The sequence below is a fragment of the Rhipicephalus sanguineus genome, unplaced genomic scaffold (genome assembly GCF_013339695.2).
Source record: "Rhipicephalus sanguineus isolate Rsan-2018 unplaced genomic scaffold, BIME_Rsan_1.4 Seq2969, whole genome shotgun sequence".
Taxonomy (NCBI): Eukaryota; Metazoa; Arthropoda; class Arachnida; order Ixodida; family Ixodidae; genus Rhipicephalus; species Rhipicephalus sanguineus.
In genome coordinates this window covers 41,632-61,140 of record NW_023614961.1, presented here as the reverse complement: position 1 = coordinate 61,140, position 19,509 = coordinate 41,632, and the positions used below count along the sequence as shown (strand labels likewise).

The 19,509-nt window shown below is 46.0% G+C and overlaps 1 long non-coding RNA gene across 1 annotated transcript; it reads right to left on the bottom strand.

Moving 5' to 3' along the window:
* Window positions 1–1,480: 1,480 nt before the first annotated feature.
* LOC119376950 (uncharacterized) lies at window positions 1,481–17,602 on the bottom strand. The gene is made up of 3 exons (XR_005180706.2): window positions 17,509–17,602; window positions 3,759–3,807; window positions 1,481–1,499 (listed from the first exon to the last, which is right to left on the bottom strand). It is a non-coding gene; the product is annotated as an uncharacterized LOC119376950 (long non-coding RNA).
* Between the last annotated feature and the right edge of the window lie 1,907 nt (window positions 17,603–19,509).

Below are 19,509 nucleotides of genomic sequence, written 5' to 3'. Positions count from 1 at the left end.
AAATGCACCATGGCGGCTCTCTTGGTGGTCCTCGGTCGGCTCCGAGCGCACTTCGTGACGTATCATACGGGAACGGTCCGACAGTTACGACGTAACAGCGCGGGGTTCCCAATACATTGTATCCTATGGGAGCTATGCCGGGACGGGGGGGGAAAACGACGTAACAGCCGGGAAACGCAGCAGTGAGGAACGTAACAGCGGGGTTTACGTGGTTCTACTGTATTATATATTGCATTGTATGTCAATGTCTGAGTAATCACTATTTACTCTACGGAAAGTATATTCTGCGTTAAAAATATTTCAAGAAAATGAAGTTTGTAACTCTTAGGAGAAAAAAATCGCAAATTTGAGAAAACCTTCATTTTGGCACACAATGAGATACACCATGTGGCACTCCAATTTAAAATCGGCTTCATACCTCAATCGCAAAAAAAAATAAAAGCGTTTACAATTTTTGCTTCAAGGAAAAAAATAATTTTTGAAGTTCCCATTGACAGCTATCTTCCCATTTGTTCATACGGCCGCTTCCTCACTGATGTTCCCATGGAGAACCTGAAAAATTATTTTCTTCCTTAAAAACAAAAATGTGACAATATAAGAACTATTTGCTTTCACTTGAGGTATAAAGCCGATTTTAGTTAAAGCACCATGTGGTGTAAATTGCGTCTCAATGTGTACCAAAATGAATTTCTTAAATTAGTGATTTTTTTCTCGCAACACTTACAAACTTCAGTGGTGTTAATATATTTTTAGCACAGAATATATCTTCCGTAGAGTAAGTGTATTGATTATTCAGATATTCATATATAATGCAACAATAGAAGAAAGAAAAGCAAACACAGAACATTCTGGCAAATTTTCTGGAGGCATACACGGCAGAAAAATTGCAGTAATATTATTGAGCTTAAGAACACCTAACACAAATGGCTTTGCTTAATATGTAAACTAGATTTGGCATTGAAGTGAGAAACGATACCGCTCAGAATGAATTTTCAGACAAACATCACTCGTATGACATTCCGCAAAAGTCTGACTGCTCCCACATGACCAAAAATTTTTTTTTCTCTCCGAAATATTCTACTAGTTCTGTGTTTCTGATGCAATAAAGCAGCAAGAATTTTTTCCAATACATTTGAGATGGTCGCCACAATGGCTGGGACATTTGGCGTGGAATGACCCCCCTTCAAATAAAGTTGAAATGGACAGGATTTCACGCGGGATGTGACTATATGCGCACTTTGCAACAGCTCAGCCCCGGCACAGTGTCAGAGCTGTAACGTTTAAACAAAACAGCACACACCATGTGAAGGAACAAACACGCATTGTCAGAACACGGTGAGAGGACAGCGAAAACACTGATGTGCTGTTAGAGGCTTTGAAAGGAACATGCAGCACCTGCTAATGGAAGGCATCGTTAAACATGAATGCAGTAAACCAGAACATGGATGCCATAAGGTGCACGTTTGCTCACCTATTGTTGGTCATATTCATCCACAAAGCTGGAAAAAAAAAGAAGACACGCAAAATTAAATCAGATTGAATCTACTTAATAAAACACATGTATGTGAGATTTCTACTCACTGCATTGCAGTGCATCTCAAATGGTCACTAATGCTAATACAAATTTGGGTGCCAAAGTGGCTCTTGGAACACTACTCTTTATTTGCAAGCTGCATAGACTGATGGCAAGAGATAACTTTAGCATAGGTCAAAGCACCAATAGCAATAGATTTAATACTTTAATCACACAATGAAGTCAACAGATCGCTGCCAGCCGCATCAACGTGTAGTGGCGCTTGCCAGAACTACTGCAGCTGGAAATTACGACAAAGAGTGCAGGCCTATGATAGGATAAACACAACGCTAAAAGTGACCGCGGCATTGCATTAAAAAAGAGATAATTGGGCTTTGTTTTTGTTTATGTGCTTTTCCATCAAATGGCAAATAGACGCCATCGAAAGAAAAATGATCACTACAATTACAAAACACGATAGAGCCGTTGGCTGCTATTTCCCCTCTGGCTTCTTACTTGCGCGGGTCAAATGTCTATACGAAAGGCTTTTTTTTTGCCTCCCGTCTTTCTTTGCTTGTGTAAGTTCGCGAGCTGCCTCAATTCGTACATGCGGTACATTCTTGATTGTTGTTGAAGCAGTTCCAAGTACACCCCTTTGAGTTCGAGACCGAAAAGTCTGTTTTGTCTGATGTACTTTTTATAGTACTAACGCAGACAGATAAGTGTTGTAAAAAAGCTGAGCAATTTGAAAACACAGAAGGGGCACTTCCTCCTTTTAGCCTGTGGCCTTCAAGCATAGCAAAATGCACAGACGAGGTTTGTCACTACGTGCAAGCTGTAGCACGTGAGCCGTGGCTTCACGTGGCGCTGTGGCACGTGAGCTGTGGCTTCAAGTGCCACTGCGAAGCGCCATCTTTATTTTCTTCTCTTGAGGTCGCCCGCTCTCCAGTTTTGTTCACCGCCCAAAGGAAGGCACTGCAAAATGTTGGGACAACGCGAGCGCAGGAGCTGAGAGTGGCTTGCGTTCTGCACATGTGTCCTGGCAGCTGGCAAATTTCTTGGGTGCCCAATTCTATAACTCTCCAGTGTTTCGCCGGAGTTGGGATGTGCGCCTCCGAATTTGACACACATAGTGTGGTCGACCGTGCTTGCACGATTATCTCTTGTTCGGGAGTTTTGTACGTCTTGTGCTTTCATCGCAAAGTTTGCGTTGAAGCTATAGACCGTACGTAGGTCACTTTGCTCGCTGCAGTGGCCGCGTTTATGAAAGGAGTGAGCTGCTAGCAAGAAGTGCGAAAGTAAGGGCTAGTTGAAGTAATAGCTGTGACAGTTCACGCGCATCCTATGTATACCTGTGCAATTGTTAGTTTGCACTCGCTTTGTGTGTTTGTTTTCCTGTGTCCTCCGTGCTTGAGAAGTGCGCAGCAAGTTTCTAGCAGCTTGCTGTTCTTCCAGTGGCATTCCAATTCTTGCTATCTCATTCATTGCTTCGCCCTTGAGACGAAACTGACTTTTTTCTTTCTTCCGTAGGCATGCATGCCTTTCAATTCGTGTTCCGATTTAAGCATCGTGGTGCTCCTTTTTCAGAGGGAGGCATTGCCCCACTGTTTTATTTGATGTATTCGGATTACCCGCAAAGACTGTTAGCAATGCTCAGCACGCATGCCGCGTTGCAATGTTTGAGAAGCTGCGAAATTGTTTGTGATCATTCTGTTAGACTGCACGCAAGACGCGAATAGTCTAGTTTATTCGAGCTTACGCGGCTACCAGCGATAACGCTGGAATCTTCTTCTATAGCACGTGTATAAAGAGCCAACGCACTTTGCCACTTGGTAGATTACTCACCGACACTGTTCTCTCTGCTATCAGTGTAAGCTTGCATTGCTTGAACTTTTGCCTTTCATTTTCCTGGCACAAGATAGCCCAATAAAGAGTTACATATTCGAGTTCTGCTGGAGCCTTCTTCACCATCACGGCCACGTTAAATATTCACATGCTTTACCAGTGGCTACTCAATTTCAAAGACTGAATCAATAGCAGAATATTCAATAAATTATTTGCACGTTAATAATTGCGCAACACTGGAGCTTCTGTGAGGGTAACTTCATTCTGCATTACTCATTAGGCAATGTAGCAGACTTGCAGAGGACAAACCGACTAAACTTTTGGTGTTTTAATAAAATGAAGACTGAGTTTCTTGCTGCACATATTTAAAAGTGACATGGAAAGAAAATGGGAGACTTACTGGTTCTGTATGAGCTGGATTGTCAAGGCACTCTTTCCCACACCACCGGCTGCAACAGAATTGCACAAAAGAATGAGTGCATATGAATGGGCAACAGACATGCTCATTTATTAGCATAATGTTAAACGACATTACGCCTGCTGCAAACACTGAAAGCTGTACAAAAAAGCAAGAAAAACATGGAAGTTGGAGACATTGAGCAAGTGCTACGTTAGTTGGGGGCAAAGTATTGCAGTAAAATGCCACTTACAGGAAAATACCACGTCAGTTAAACAAACTCCACAAGCTGCCACTACCATGGCGGGAACTCTTGTGGGAGAAATGGAACATCCATTTCCTCTAACAGAACTCTTGAGTAGGGCTCTCTCACTGCAGGGAGAGAGCTGAATTTGCAGTGTAGCATGTGGAATGGCATTATTTGCTTTCACTTTCAGAAAATGAACAAAAGATAAGTGTGATCTTTGGAAATGTAAGACCACTTGTCTGATTCGGCGTAAAGGCTTTCCAGCGGGCTCGTTCTAACGCACCTGTAGAAATGCAGATAACCTGTCCACCACCTTCCGAGCGCTTGGTGTGGCAGATTGATGAACTATCGCCCACAGTCCATGCGTGACCGTATAAGGCTTTTATACAGGTTCATAAGATTCTTTCTGTCGCTACCTCAGGTATCGCTGGAGAGAACCTTTAAAATATTCATGGTTTTCATGCATTCGTCTTGAAGGTACCTCATCTGTGGTGCAAAGGTTAGAATGGTGTCTAAAATTTTACATTTCATGCTTACAGGCAAATGCCAGCCCTGCACGTCAATTCTGGGATCAGGGCACAGGCCTCTCTTTCTAGAGAAAAGTATGCAGCTGCATTCTTGTGGGTTCACTCTGAACCCCTTCTCATCAGCTCATTTGGAGACCCTGCTGAGGCAAAGGTGGACCTGCCATCACAGATTGTCAAAGAACAGGATTTAAATTCTATCTGTACATCATCAACGTTATTGAGTAAAACATTAGGGTGGCTTGTTGGGCAAGTTGGTACATAGTTCTTCGTAAGGAAATGCCAGCAGCACCAAAAGAAAGCAGAAGAAACTGAGACAAGAAGAGACAGGAACAGGAAGGATGCTGGACTATCAACTCAACTGACTAATTCGATGAAGATGCAAACAAACCGATATGAGCATACGCAGCAACAACCGTGATCACAATGAAAGGCACCCTATCACCGAGTCTTTGGAGAAGGCCATCAGGAAGAGTAAGGGTGATGTGCTTTCTGCCTTCTTTACGGTGAAAACCCACAAGCTTGAGTACCCCAAGCGAACCATTGTCACAGAAATAGGTTCCTGGTAGAAATTAGCCGGGAGGTTCCTACAACGTTCCATGAAGTCACTGACCATTGCTGATCCTTTCGGTATTGACAGTTCCAGAGGGGTGATTGATGGGTTGAAGTCAGCAGATATGACAGCAAACTCGGCGTTCTCAGTGGACATAGAGGAGCTTTAATACTCCGTTCCCCATCAAGAACTGTTTGTGGCAGTTCAGGAATTATTGAATGCAATGGGGAGACGGCCTTTCAAAGTAGTTGCGGCCTGTCGACGAAAAACTTCATGAAACTTTTAATGTTTTATGTTCGGGCTACTTATGTGGATTTCGACGGCAAATTCTTTTTGCGCGGCATGGGGCTAGTAAGTCCAGGTGCAATACTGCGCATGTCAACAGATTCAGCAGGTGTGACACGTGCGTTGTCTACAGTATTCCCTTGACCTGTGGCAAAGAATATAATGGGCAATCGGGCAGGTGTGTGAATGATAGGAGGCGCGAGCACGCAAATTTACTTCCTACGGACACGGGTGGAAATCTACCGATTCACTGCAAGGTGTGCGGTTAAGCCCCTCATTCAGCAACATTTCGGTGACTGGAAGGTCTAAAACATAGTAAGAGCATGAAATTATTGAAGCGTTTAGATCTACAAACTTGGTCCTGATAAGTGTGTGAGTGTGCCTTCTGTGTTTTTGAATGAAAAAGAGGTCCGGTTTCTTGACAGCGATTCTAGTATGCGGAAATAGGGTGCCTTTCAGTGTGATGACGGTTGTTGCTGTGCATGCTCATATCTGTTTGTTGTTCGCGTATCAAATTGAAGTCAGTTGATAGTACAGTATCCATGCTGTTCTTCTTTCTTGTCTCGGCTGCTTCTGCTTTCTTTTGGTGCTGCTGGCATTTCCTTACGAAGAATAAAACATATGCCAAATGCACAGATGCAAGGAATCCACATTTATAATAAGAGCAAACAGATGAGCCCCCCCCCCCCCCACCTGCGGACTTTAGTTTCTTGGACAAGTGGTTGTGAAAAAACATTGCCCACTCAAACAAAGAATGCGTGATTGGATATACAACTTTCGATCACATTTATCATACTACCACAAAGTGTGAGAGGTCTCTTAATATCCCAAACCGCCACATTATCATGGCGTTTTCCCATGTCAAGGAATACAGGTAGGGAAAACTGCTTATGAACAAAAGCTTCACGAATGTGTTTGTCGAACCTTGATGACAACGAGAACAGTCCTTGTATTGCTGCAGAAGGCAGTGGAGCTGTTGATGTTGGCATGCGGGAAGGCTTGGGTTGACGTCGAAGGATTGTTCTGGTATTGGGGTCATCGTTCATCAAAATCTGAGAACACGAAAGCACCGCTGACGGCCATGATTTCCTCGATGCATGCAATAGTCGTGCCCCTGAACAGGTGTCTATTCTTGGCTGAAGTTCATTATCATCATGCATCCTTTCCTTCATGCAACCTAGCAACGCCTCTTGCGACGCATATGTCATGGTGCAGCCTCCAACAGTCCAGATTTCGGGGCCTTCTCAGGCGGTCCTAACTTCAACTTCGTGGCGAATGGCCCACTGACGACAGAATAGTCTGCTCCAGTGTCGATGAGAGCGGTGACGTTGTGGCCGTCGATGAGAACGTCGAAGGCGCTAGTTCGTTGTCTTGCGTTGCGATAAAGTCACAGCGTCAGATCACGGCTACGTGGAGGGGGAGCGTAGCGTCGGGCTGTAGCAGTGTAGCTCATGGCTTGCGGTTGAGGCTGTAGCAGTTCAGGCGTACCAAGCGACTGCTGGATCTCCTGGCGCATGACGTCAGCAATGGAATGCAGTTGAAGCTGCGATCAAGGTAGGAATTTGCACAGCTCCTCCTGCACGATCGCTCTAATCGTGCCGTGCAGGTCGTTGGAGCAGATCCCTTGGATTTCGGTCAATTGTGGTGTGGAATGACGATTGTATTGCCGGTTGCACATGTCCACAGTCTTCTCAATAGTCGTCGCTTCCGAGACAAATTCTTGGACACTGTTCAGTGGGTTCCGCATCAGTCCTGCGAAGAGCTCCTGCTGGACTCCTCGGATGAAGAGGCGAACTGAGGAGGCACGTGGCAATACATATGAGGTGGTTGATGGTGAATCGACCCTCTAGGAACTCACATTAGTATGGGTCAAGGAGTTTGATTCTAGAAAATGTAGTATCCGGCGGTTTAACGTTCTTTCAAACACTATACGGAGGCAGCTAGTCAATACTACAGGCCTGTAACTAAATAGACAATGGATCCTTGCCCCGTTTCAAAATACAAATTATAGTGGCCTCTTCCCAAGCAGAGAGTACCTCACCAAAAGACTATAAAGTGCTTTAAAGGTAGAGTTCTCAGTGTTTCAGGGTGCTTTAACATCTGATATATTACCGGTCAGAGGCTGGGGCAGAATCGCTCCTTGACCCTGTTCCACACTTTGGCCTTGTCTGTGTACGAGTTGATACCTAATAATAAATACTTCTGCCAATTCTCTCTTATAGCTTGTCGGCGCATTCTCCTGCCTTGAGATCTTACCTGTTCAATATCGATAACATTTCCTGCAGTGGGGTTATCGCGCAACAGCCCTCACACTTTTTTCTGCTTTTGTAAGCTTTATGGCACTCGTCATTCCTTGAACTGGTATAGCGCATTATGGGGAAAGAAACGGCCAAGCAGACCGACACAAGAGGACAGCGTGCTCTGTCCTCTTGTGTCGGTCTGCTCGGCCGTTTCTTCTTTCCCTGTAATGCGCTATACCAGTTCAAGTACGACAAACCAACTCGCCCAATCTTCAACACTTGCGGACTCGTCGTTCCACCAAGGGCACATGGCGTTTGCATGCCATGCCATATAGGCCTCCAACGCTCAAGTTTGCGCAGCGCCATCCGCCGCCCCCATCCGCCCCCATCCGCCCCCATCCGCCGGCGGAGAGAGGGGAAAGGTCCGGTAGCTCGGACTAAGGTCCCTATATTTATAAAGGTAGCGACAACTACACGCGCGCCCTCTCGAGGGGTCCAAGGAGCAGCGATAGCAGACGACGCGCCGCTCGCTCCCGTGCATATTGCGGGCGCCTGAAACCGAACTCTGTGCTCGCTTGAACCGCTAAATTATTAATATTTATGGCTTAAGATGCTCATCAGTTATCAAACTACAGGGACAATAACTTTAACGAGCACGGAGTACGTTAAATATTGAAATAAAACGTGTGCGTTTCCGAGGCAGCTTCCGAGTGGGTTCCCCACAGCAGCTGTCATGCAGGGCATTTATTTTTTTTTTTCTTTGCATATTTTGACATTCAGCGTAACTTGAAGAACAGGTGGTGTTTGGGTGAGTTAAAAGTGGTTGTTTTCTAGCTCGAATAAAATAGGCAGGTAGTGACAGTACTGCTACTTTCAGAAACTTCATCGGGCACCTAGCGCTCTGATATAGCGTAGCGCAAAATACGCGCTATTATTCGTTTGACTGCGTTTGTCAGTGTTCGGAAGTCTTCCCACGGTTACAGGGTAATTTTAACTAAGCTTATTTTGTTTATGCTCTAAGAGGTTTACTTAGGAGAAGAGGGGATATTCCACAAATTCAGTTGCACTGCATTTGAGGAATATCAGCAACTTGAGTACCTTTCAAGATCTAGGAAATATAGCATGCCCACTAGTGTCTCGCCCATTTTTTTGTTTAACTGTTTTTAACAACGTGCATTTATCCAAAGCCGTCCCCCTTTTACTACCCCCGCTGCCTCCGTGCCCCGCAGATATAAAGGTACGTTGCAATGTTACCCAATGCAATTTCAAATAAATTTGGGGTATGTATAACCGTACGGGCCCTAAAACCAGACTGCAACGAGAAAAGCTGTGTTAGGTGGCTTTTTGTAGAGATGCAAGAGAACAAAAGAGTACCTTTTGAAAAACTGGGTTTTATTGCATGAATTCATAACAATTTTTTTCTTTGATAGTTTTGTTGTGAGCACTGATCCTCCCTTCATTCGTTTGCAGGGTGGCTTCCGTTCCTTCTGCCTTGGCAAATCAGCAAAGATGTTCGGTGCAGCATATATGGTTTCAGTCTTTTCCTCCCAGCGTCTTGCAATATTATTTATTCGAACATGTCAAAAGCATTCTGGTCCTCTAGGGAAAACATCACGTAGTATGCTTCAACGAAGAAGTCTAAATCGATCTCGCACACAGCAGTGCGGCAAAACACGGCAAGGTGTGGCAAAAAACTAATCCCAAATGGTCATTTCCCTGCGAGCTTGTAGTGTTGAAGCCACCTCGGTGAGAAAAACATAGGCAGCTTTATTGGGTTCCGAGAAATTTAATGTTAGAGATACGGGGTGTGACTCTCCGTTGACTACTGCACACAAATCTACGGCATAAAGAACGTCGAAGCAATAATATCGTTCCTAAGCTAATGCTCATGCATATGCACGAACAAAAGCACGCCGGTCAGGTGAAAGGCTCCTTGAAGTTATAAACATTACAAAATCACTTAGTTCGTATATCCGGCTGTTTTCTGTGGTCACAAATTTCTTGCAACTGATTTTGTTGGTCCATCCTTCAGCTTATATTTTTGTCACCGCGAGGAACGAAAAAAAAAAAAAGAAACGCTTTTTTCTGTCCTCTGCGCGGGGAGGCAACCGAAGGCATAGAGACCAGACATACTAGCACGTCACGCTCCAAGCATTCAATTCAAAAGCATAATTCCTGCGTCCACTCAACTTCACGTACATAAACGCTTCTAGTTTGCAACAACAATGCGACAGAGGCGCGTGAAGTACTCTACTTGCTACAATCGCCCCACTCCACGCTTGAAAACAGTGATCCGTACTTATCGCCGGCACAGCGCTGCCGCCGCTGGACCCTTTGGGCGGGGCGCGAAGGCGAAAAGGTCACGTGTCGCCAACCGACCTATCGCAGGGCGCGGCGGCTGGATCAAGACCTTTCGCTACTTTTGTAAAATAGAGGGACTTTAGCTCGGACGGGTCGCTCTTGCTTGGTTTTCCCATTGCGCGCGCGGAGAACGTGCTGCCCGGGGCTTTTATCTCGCATTTTTCACGCTATGGGTGCCGTTCCTTCGTCGTACTCGAAAGCAGGCACGCAGTCCTGCTGCATTGTGAACTGTCACAAAAGTTTAAAAATGTCGAAGAGCCGAAAACTTCCTGTCATGTTCTACCGTTTCCAATGCAAGCAGTGCGAGGAGCAGAGGCGTCAAGAGTGGATTATCGCAGTTCGCCGCGATGCTTTTGCGGTCTTGTCACCTTGAAGCAGTTTTTGTCGCGATGATCGTGCTCATTTGAAAGGGAAGTGCGTTTGTGAGCCAAAGTTACAATAAATAGACAGCCGCTGTACATTTCGAGATTGCGCGCTGGCTTTCCGAGTCAACCATTTGTAATGTTACAGCATTTGGGCTTATTACATCACAGTTTAAATAACGTACCATGAGTACTAAGTGTTTAATTCAGCTGATTGCGGTACATTTCCCGTCGCGGCTCCCTGTAAACAGAATTAAGCCGCATGTTTGCACTGAGCGTTTATATTGGCCGTGCGTGCGACACGCCGTGATTGCTTAGCAGGTGTTACGCTGCTAAAATCGTGGTCATGCGTTCGATTCACGCATACAGCAGCTGCATTTCGATGGGAGCTAAATGCAGTAACACCGGCGTACTTAGATTTACATACACGTTAAAGAAACCCAGGTGGCCGAAATTAATCCGTATTAATCCACCACGGCGTGCCTCGTACTAATGTCATGCGTTCGGCACGTAATAAAAAGCCTTGTATGCGCGTGAGCCGCGGGCAATATGCAGTTGCCGCTTTGGAAACGAGCTGAAAAAAGAACCAAGGTGGCAATTAAATTTTCGATGGCTTCGCGAATTCAGATGCGCTTATCATTGGGCACAAATCTCGGCATAATCATAAACATGCGCGATCCCAGTGGGTATTGTATAGTATCAGGGGCGTAGCCAGGAATTTTTTTAGGGGGGGGGGGGTTCAATCATACTTTATGTATGTTCGTGCGTGCGTTTGTATGTGTGCGTGTACATATACGCAAGCAAAATTCAAAATTTTCGGGGAGGGATTGACCCCCCCCCCCTTGGCTACGCCCCTGTATAGTATGATGCTGACCAAGCGAGCTGTCGAAACAACCAAAGCGACACTTGAATAAGCAAACACGGTGCGTGATCAGGCGTCGATATTATTCGAAATGAAACACGCCTCTGCAAGAAACATGCATGGTCGAAGTGGGCATGAAATATTTACTTATTTTTCGTTTGCTTATATCATTATGCTGTCAAAGGGAGCTCTAAAAAAATCCAAGGTCACATTAAACTTGCGATCCGACGTTATCATTCGATGCAAACCTCGGCAAAAGTGAAACTCCCACGAAACTGAACACTGCGCATTGCGATGCAGCCAGTGACTCAACAGAGCAGATGTAAATTTATGCTCTTCACACTGAGCTCATAATAAATTTAAAGCCGCACGACAAACTTGGCATCCACGCAATCGAAAAGTTATCAATAGAAAACGCACGCAAAAGCGTGCCGGATGGTTGCTGACAGCTCCGAGTAGAAACGACTGCCGCAACGAATGTGCGTTTTACCGGTAACATAATTACAGAACTCGTGCAGTCACCTCCCTATTCATGTCAAAGAAATGTGCCCGTTCAGCGTCTGCACGCACGTAGCGCTCGCACAAACAGCATCGCCCTTGACGACCTGCTCGGTCCCGAAAAGGTGGTCGATCAACCGTCCTCCTCTGGTAAGATTCCCACCGTTAAAATGTTTTTAGGGGCGAAGCTCCTTAAGGCGGCACCCGTTCGTCCCTCGTAGTCGTCGTGGTCGTAGTAGTGAGTAACAAGTCTTGCGCTTTGACCTCCAAGGTGGTGCCGGTGGGAGATTTCTCCTGTGCGTTGTTGAACAATAAAAAATTCGCAGCGTGCGCGTTAACTAAAAGCCGAATTCTTCTGTCTCTCATTCCCCATTAGCAGCCATTGGCATGTTCCAGTAGGAAACGTTAGTAGAAGTAGAAGTGTAAGTGTTAGCTAAAAGCCGACTTCTTCTGTCTCTCATTGCCATTAGCAGCCATTGTTTACCTCCAAGGTAGTGCCTGGTGAGATTTCTCCTGTGCGTGATTAAACAATAAAAATTTTGTTCAAAACGCCGTTGATTGATGAAATAAACCAACGAAAGACGCCAGATGTTTTGTAAAAGCAGAACGAAAGAACGCCAGATGTTTTTCTTAAAGTGTAGTAGTAGTAGTTGTATGTAGCCACCTCGCCCGATCGTCAACGGGCGAGGTGGACCGGCAACGGCGCGAGGACCCTGCCGTACGAGAGTTAAATCACACTAAAAGACATACTTTGCGGGCGATACACTCTAGTGAGCTTTCAACTTTTCGTCTTAATGTACATGATAAAGAAATTATTTCTACGAAAAACGCAAGGCACACCTTGAGCAATATATTTGGTTTTGGGACGCTAAATGGAACCATGAGGCGATGCGAAGCCGGAGCACTTGCACGATCGCGTTCCGTTGGCTTTCGTTGGGCATGCTACCGACCTCGCGTCGTGGAACGCGCGTCCTGTCTTCCCTCTAGCCTTGCCTTTAATTCGCACAGGGCGAGCGGGGAATGCGGTCGCTCTTGGCGCTCTTTCGCTCGGGAGCGGACTTCTTGCTTGCATTTCACCGATCACAAGTGATAATGAAGGGACCACGTAAACCAACAGTACAATAAAAGTTTGATGTTTAATATATACACGATGTTTCACACTCTTTATATTATGTACTGGGCGCATTTCACGGAAGAGTTTCACGGTTTACAAATGATTCCCTCCGTAGCTTCGCCCCACTCATCATCATTCACCCCGTGGATATGCTGTTTCCATCTCTGGGATCTTTCTAAACCTTCAGAGCAAGCAACATGTGAAGCTGCACGTGCATGGCGAGCAGAGAACAGCGCGTGCAGGGTGCCTGAACGTGCGGAGACAGCGCAGTCAAAAGGCAGGTGCGGGGACAGGAGCGACCGGTTTTTGCAAGAAAGGCGGCGAAACGTGTGCGACGCAACGCCCCCTGGTCGAGCTTGGGAGGCCTATAATTTAAAAATACAGTTTGAAGCGATATCAATTATAAAAGCTATAATGCTGAATAGTAGAATCAATTCGCAAGGAAGACATGCCAGGCTACAAGACACTGATGAGACTTCGGAACTTCGCCCAATCTGCTGTGTCAACCTTCAACCGGGAGCCTGTGGTGGTGAGTCGGTTCTTTTTCCTTTTTTTCTTTGCATTCTCAGTAGTAAAAGGACAGCGGCACAACACGGGACAAAGACGTAGACGGGGAACATGCCGAGGGAACAGAGAAAGCACGAGGGAGAAATCCTCAGGTGAGAAGCGGGGATTGCGGGCCACATGACACGTCATGGATTAGCGAGCAGGCGGCACCTCCGCACCCATCTGTGGATCAGCGAGTGGGCTGCACTAATTCGCGACGTCGTCACGTGAACTGACACCCCCTTCTCCCTCGAGGATTTCTCCCCCATGCAAATAACCCCTAAGAGTTTTTAACCACTTCCCAGTTAAAATCAAGTAAAAGGGTGTGAGATACAATGCTAAAATCAATAGATAAATATGTTTTGTTTGTGAGGCTGCATCAGCAGAAAAGAGAAAATTCTCAATTACACGAGCTTGCGTGTCACTGTGAGCGTCACCCTGCAAGCTGCTGTGAGCACTGAAATTGAAGAGAATGAGGTAAGGTTCTGGCAATTCATTTATAAAGAGAATTTTGAGGGCTCAGTTCTTTGTTTGACACAACCTTAAAGAAAACCAGCAGATAATGAAGCCAAGTAAGGAATAGGGGACATTTTAAATAGCGCTCTTTTAAGCGCATTGTAGTATTTGTGATATAGATGTGAAGAAATTAAAGTGGATGAAAAGACAACTTGCAGCCGGCAAGCTTGAACCTGCAACCTTCGGATTACGTGCCCGATGCTCTACCAATTGAGCTACGGCGGCGGTCGTGCTCTCCTCCACTTTATCGGGTATTTATGCGCATGCAAATCTGGGAGTGTTAGTCAGTGCCACTCATAGCCATAACAGTGAGTGTGGAACAGTTTCTTTTGCCAGCTGGTGTCACTGTGATCCTTTAACGAGCGGACAGCTGACCCTCGCTACTGCCTGAAGGCATCCAGTCTGCCAGAACGAACCCTCACTATGAATGAATGAACGAATGAATGGACATGGTGCGAGCTCGTTTTTTTTTTTACATAACCTTAATGAAAATCAGCAAATAATGAAGCCATTGCAAGGAGATTAATTGTACTGCTTTGAGTGTATTGTAATTGTGATATAGATGTGAAGGAAGTCAAAGTGAACGAAAAAACAACTTGTACTGTGGTGCTAGTTTTCACTAAAGGGACTGTCTAGTGATCAAAAAAAAATTTTTTTTGATTGTTGTGAAAATGAGAAGACTGTCACATTGACAGCAACAAGCATGTTTTGTCCAATAAAAATGCAATTATATTTTTCATTTGGCTCTGAAAGTCGGTGAAGTATGACTGCTAGCATCACCTAACAGCAATTTGGTTCCACATATTGGTAGAAGCAAAACTCTTGCAGATACTGATGTTGCTTGAAAACAAATATGTATAACTTAAAATTGTATTTTATGCACTTCTGGCAGCTTTCCTCGCACGAGTAATTTTTTTTTCTTTTTCTTTTCCTCGCGCGTTCAGAGAGGCACCCAGTGGCGCTGCCAGCACAGTGCTTGCCGCGTTCGCCTGCCCGTCTATGGTACAGAAAGGTGAGCTACGTGAGCACGGCACCCGGCGCCACTCAAAAGAAAAAACTTCTTGGGCGAACAGCAGCGTGACTGACTTCATGGAATTTCAAACCATGCCTATAAGTTCTCTTTCCAAAAAGTGCACACCAGTATTCACCGATGCTGAAGTCACTTCGCGACACAGTCAACCCCATGGATTGTAGATTGAAGAAGATTTCGCCTTCAGGTTCCGCTTCACCAAGGCGTCCATGTTGGCTGTCATGTCGCATATGCAACACAGAACACCTAAACGTAACTGAAAGACAGCAGGGACCTTTTCTTCTGCGAAGCGTATCTCATATTTGTTTTAGTTGAACGTTTCGCATGGCGTCGGCGCAACATAATTGTGGTTGTGGTGTTGGCCATTTAATTTTACAAGAAAGCAATAAACGCTACATATGTACTCCTACGATACAGGCATCATATCAGGTTAAAGTCTGTGGTTCCAGTGTTGGCTCCGCATTTATAGCAGTCTAATAAACATTACATTTGTATTCCTACGATTCAGCAAGCTATATTGCGCATTGCTCGACTCTGCAGGAATACACTAACGAAAGTTATGCGTGATATGAAAGTTATGTATGATGCTTCTGCAAGGGTGGCATCCGCCCAACATCCCCCATTGGCTCGGGTAAGCGGCGTCGCAACTCACCAAACACCTGGCAAAACAGATACCCCTGTGCAATACTCATGTAACAGCGTGCAAAATTGGAAAGGACGATGACAGAGGGTAAAGAGCGCCGACTTCCAACTGTTTATTCCGTTGACGATACACATATATGTATTACACATGAATTGCCAGCAAAAAGGAAAAATAAATAAAGGTAAAGATATAATAATCATAATCCTATGAACAGGGGGATGAAAAGAAACATGAACAGCCCGGCGCGCTGTTTGCATCACGCTTCGACCTTGGTGGCAATAAAAAGATGCCTAGAATGGTCATTGATAGCATCGTAGATGACTCTAGTGGCTTTCGATTACTATCTAGCCTACAACCACTTGAAAAGAAATGCGAAACAGCAGAGAATATAGATGTCACACTGTTGGCGTTTCTTTTCACACCCCCCCCCCCCCCCCCGTACACACGCCAGGTGTCATCAGCGGAATAAGCTGATGGAAGTCAGCACTATTTACACTCAGTCGTCGTCCTTTCTGCTATGAGTTGCAATGAACAAACTAGCCCAGCAAGCAACCATTCCTGTGGGATAGTTGGACTTTAATCGGAACAAACGTGCTAAGCTTTCGATAAACGCTATTACTGGTGGTAGCTCTCGTTTCCGAAAAGCGGAACAAACTAGCCGTCTAGTTCATCTAACAGCCGTCAACCGCTCCACATACCACGGGACAAACGAGCCGATACATTTACTTCTTTATGCTAAACATATCAAACAACGTTAATAGCGTGTATAACATAGTGCTGCACATCTTTCTCAATAAGCGATAATCCTGCTACACAAGATCCAAAGTCGCCTACGGGCACGCAAGCACGGGCCAGGTAGAGTTACTCTATATGCTACCTTTAGGTAGCAGAGTTGCGCATAAGCCTGGCAAGCAACCACAGCTATGCGATAGCATATACAGTAACTCTAGGGTCAGGTTCACATCACTGGCATCTGGACTCAGTCGCTACACTTTTATCAGTACACCAACCAGCAAAAAACGTGACGTACTACACACTTTTTGCACAGCGTTGTTCGTATCCCTTCTCGCATTCACTAGAAATCAAACCTCCCGCGCTAAAAACGACACTGGACCTTGTCGAACAGTCGGTGTCTTGACATGCCAGCGTTCTCCACCACCAGAGAAAACTGACAACAACGGTGGCTCTCCACAATGAGGCCGAAGTAGTGCAGCTGCCATGAAGCGACGCCACAGGGCGCACAAAACGATTTCGTTAACAAGAAAGTGTGTGGGGGCGGTGAACGTAAAGTTATATTTCTCTAAAAGCGCAAATGAGTAGATTCTCTCGAGTTCCATACATTTGTACATGAATACAGCGCGCGCGCAACGAGATGCGAAAAAATGCCAAGCAACCGAGTCATCGCACCCTGCGAGCGGCGGCGTTCTGCACCGATTAAGCCTATCCGCTTAAGCCTAACGCCTCAATGCAAATATACACAAGCAGAAAAGTAAAATACGGGGGAGAGACGCCCTCTCTCTGCAGCTTCTTTTTTGTTCTCTCGGCGGTTCTCACACGGTCGGAGCAACGCTGCTCGGAGCCACTTTCCCTCCTCTTCGTTTTTCCCCTCCGGTGCAGCGTTTTTATGTTCGGTCGTTCTTGCTAAGCGGGGCCCTTTTTCTCACGGCACAAAGCAACGCCGTCGGATGCTCTTTCCACCAGTGCATTTCCACCGACGTACTGCGCCCCCGTACCGTGACCACAAGACAAGGCTATTTAACAGTTTTGACACAAAGATAAAAGACATTCAGCGAAATAACAAGTTCCACGTGAGGCAAACTAAAAAAATTCCGATTGCAACGAACAGAATGGGTGGAGGTACCGCACCAAAGCATGACCACGTACAGCACTCGCGCTACCAGTGGAGGCAGCAGAAAATAAAAAGAAACGAGTGGGAGATCACAAGCGAAAGCCAAATGAGTGGGGAACTCACCACCGACGACACCTAGTTTATATTCCGTCATTGTGGCGGTGCGCTGTAGCCTGCCGGCGCCGTGATTGGCACGATCACTTTTTCGGGCCTTCCCGCGGTGTCCGGTGCACAAATTGCTCGCACGCGCGCGGAAGCGATTGTCCGCACCCTCAGAGGCACATGGAAGAGCGGTGGCTCGCACTGCTACGAGCGAAGTCAAACCACGGAGGTGACTTGCCTACCCACTACCCACACTTGCGCCGACACCCCTGCGGCCCATCACATAAACACATCTCACTACAGCCACTACCACTACCACCCCCATGCAAACGTCGACACCGCTGCGCCCACGGAAGCGCTGCGAACGTAAGCGATCTCCAAATTACATCGCCACCATCGCCGCGAGATTGGACTACAGGTGGCAGCAGGGTAGCCGAACGTCGGCAATGTCGCCGCGCTAGAGTGGCCGCAGTAGCGGTAGTAGCGGCGAGCGGCGCTTAGCGCTAGTGTGGGTAGGGCGGTTGCCGGCGCGCAATAGAAACGAGCGCTTCGTTGTGAGTAGTTGTGAGCGATTTGACCCGATTTCCAGCAATCAAAATGCGTTCACTGTAGCTTTCTGGTAATATGTGCGCGCTGAACGTTACTATCAGGCACGTAGCCAGGATTTTTTTTTCGGTGGGGGGGGGGGGGGGGAAGGGGGGGCAAGGCCTAATTGTTCGAAAGAAAGTCTTTCCATGCCAAAAATAAAACAAAAGTTGCCCGGGAATATAGAAGGCCGGACGAATTTCGGGGGGGGGCCCGGGCCACCCGGCCCCCCCCCCCCTCCCTTGCCTACGTGCCGTATACTATTACATGTGAGTGAAGCGCATTCTGCCAGCGAACGGGTTGCTCGCCTTCGAGAACAGTCGGCGTTTCGCAATGGATGACATTTTCTTGTTGTACTTGTACATGTTTAGCTTGTGTTCCAACAACTAAGCACTGCTGTGGCGCGACTGAATTACTGAATTAAGTATTTACTTCTTGTTCATCTGGACACCCCCCTAAGCAAAAAGAAATGCATTCAAATAGCACTTTGTGCACTGCGTGCTCAAATATTCATCCGCATTTCTTATTCAGTTCTTTATGAATTGTAGGACAGTTGATAAGTTTACTGAGGAAAGCTACGTGGATTACAGCGCTTATATATAGCGCTACGGATCGAGACGTTTAACACGCACACGTTTGTTTTTATTCCAGTAACAGTACACAAAGCTAGGTAACTGTACAGCACGGAACTTTCTTCGATTGATTAATTGCACCACAGTAATGGAACAAAGGCCCGCTTATTTCACAGGACCAAAGTACGTTTTTTCACGCGAATAATGTCCGCTGCCTTCCCTCATCTATTACAACGCAACACAAACGCTCAAGATAATGTAAAGAACAAAAGATGTGGCTTCGCGTGAAATTACTACGACATAAGTGTAAAGTACGTCATTTGGATTAATTTATTAATCTAAGTAAACGGCTGTTTTTTGTATAAATTTCGCCACATATGTTAAAACTGCGCAAAGCAACTCAGTTTTGCGATTTCCGTGTCATTCCATTTTCTGTTCTGTTCAGGGACAATTTAAGTACCGGAAGTGTCCAGACGTGACTTGACAGAAATATTTCTCTGCAGTGGGACCAGGACCGTACACAACTAAAGCTCGTCGCGTAACCTATAGACGACAGTCCCGAAGTTATACACCTAACCACAGCGCGCAAGTGCATGAGAGCCTTTTTTTTTTTTAACCACGAGCCGCTAAAAGGCTATATTCACATGAGATTTAATACTTGTCATCTTTAGGACAACGCCAAGTGCACTTTGCAATGCGCTTGACTACAGAGCGGCACCTACACTGATATGACTCTCGACCACACACAGCGCTCTCGACAAGTGCGCTTACTGATCGCATTACAGTACATATACAGCCGATCAAGGCCAAATGCTTCTTTACATCGGTTAGGCATACGTACGAGCGGTTGAAGTTGCACTAACGC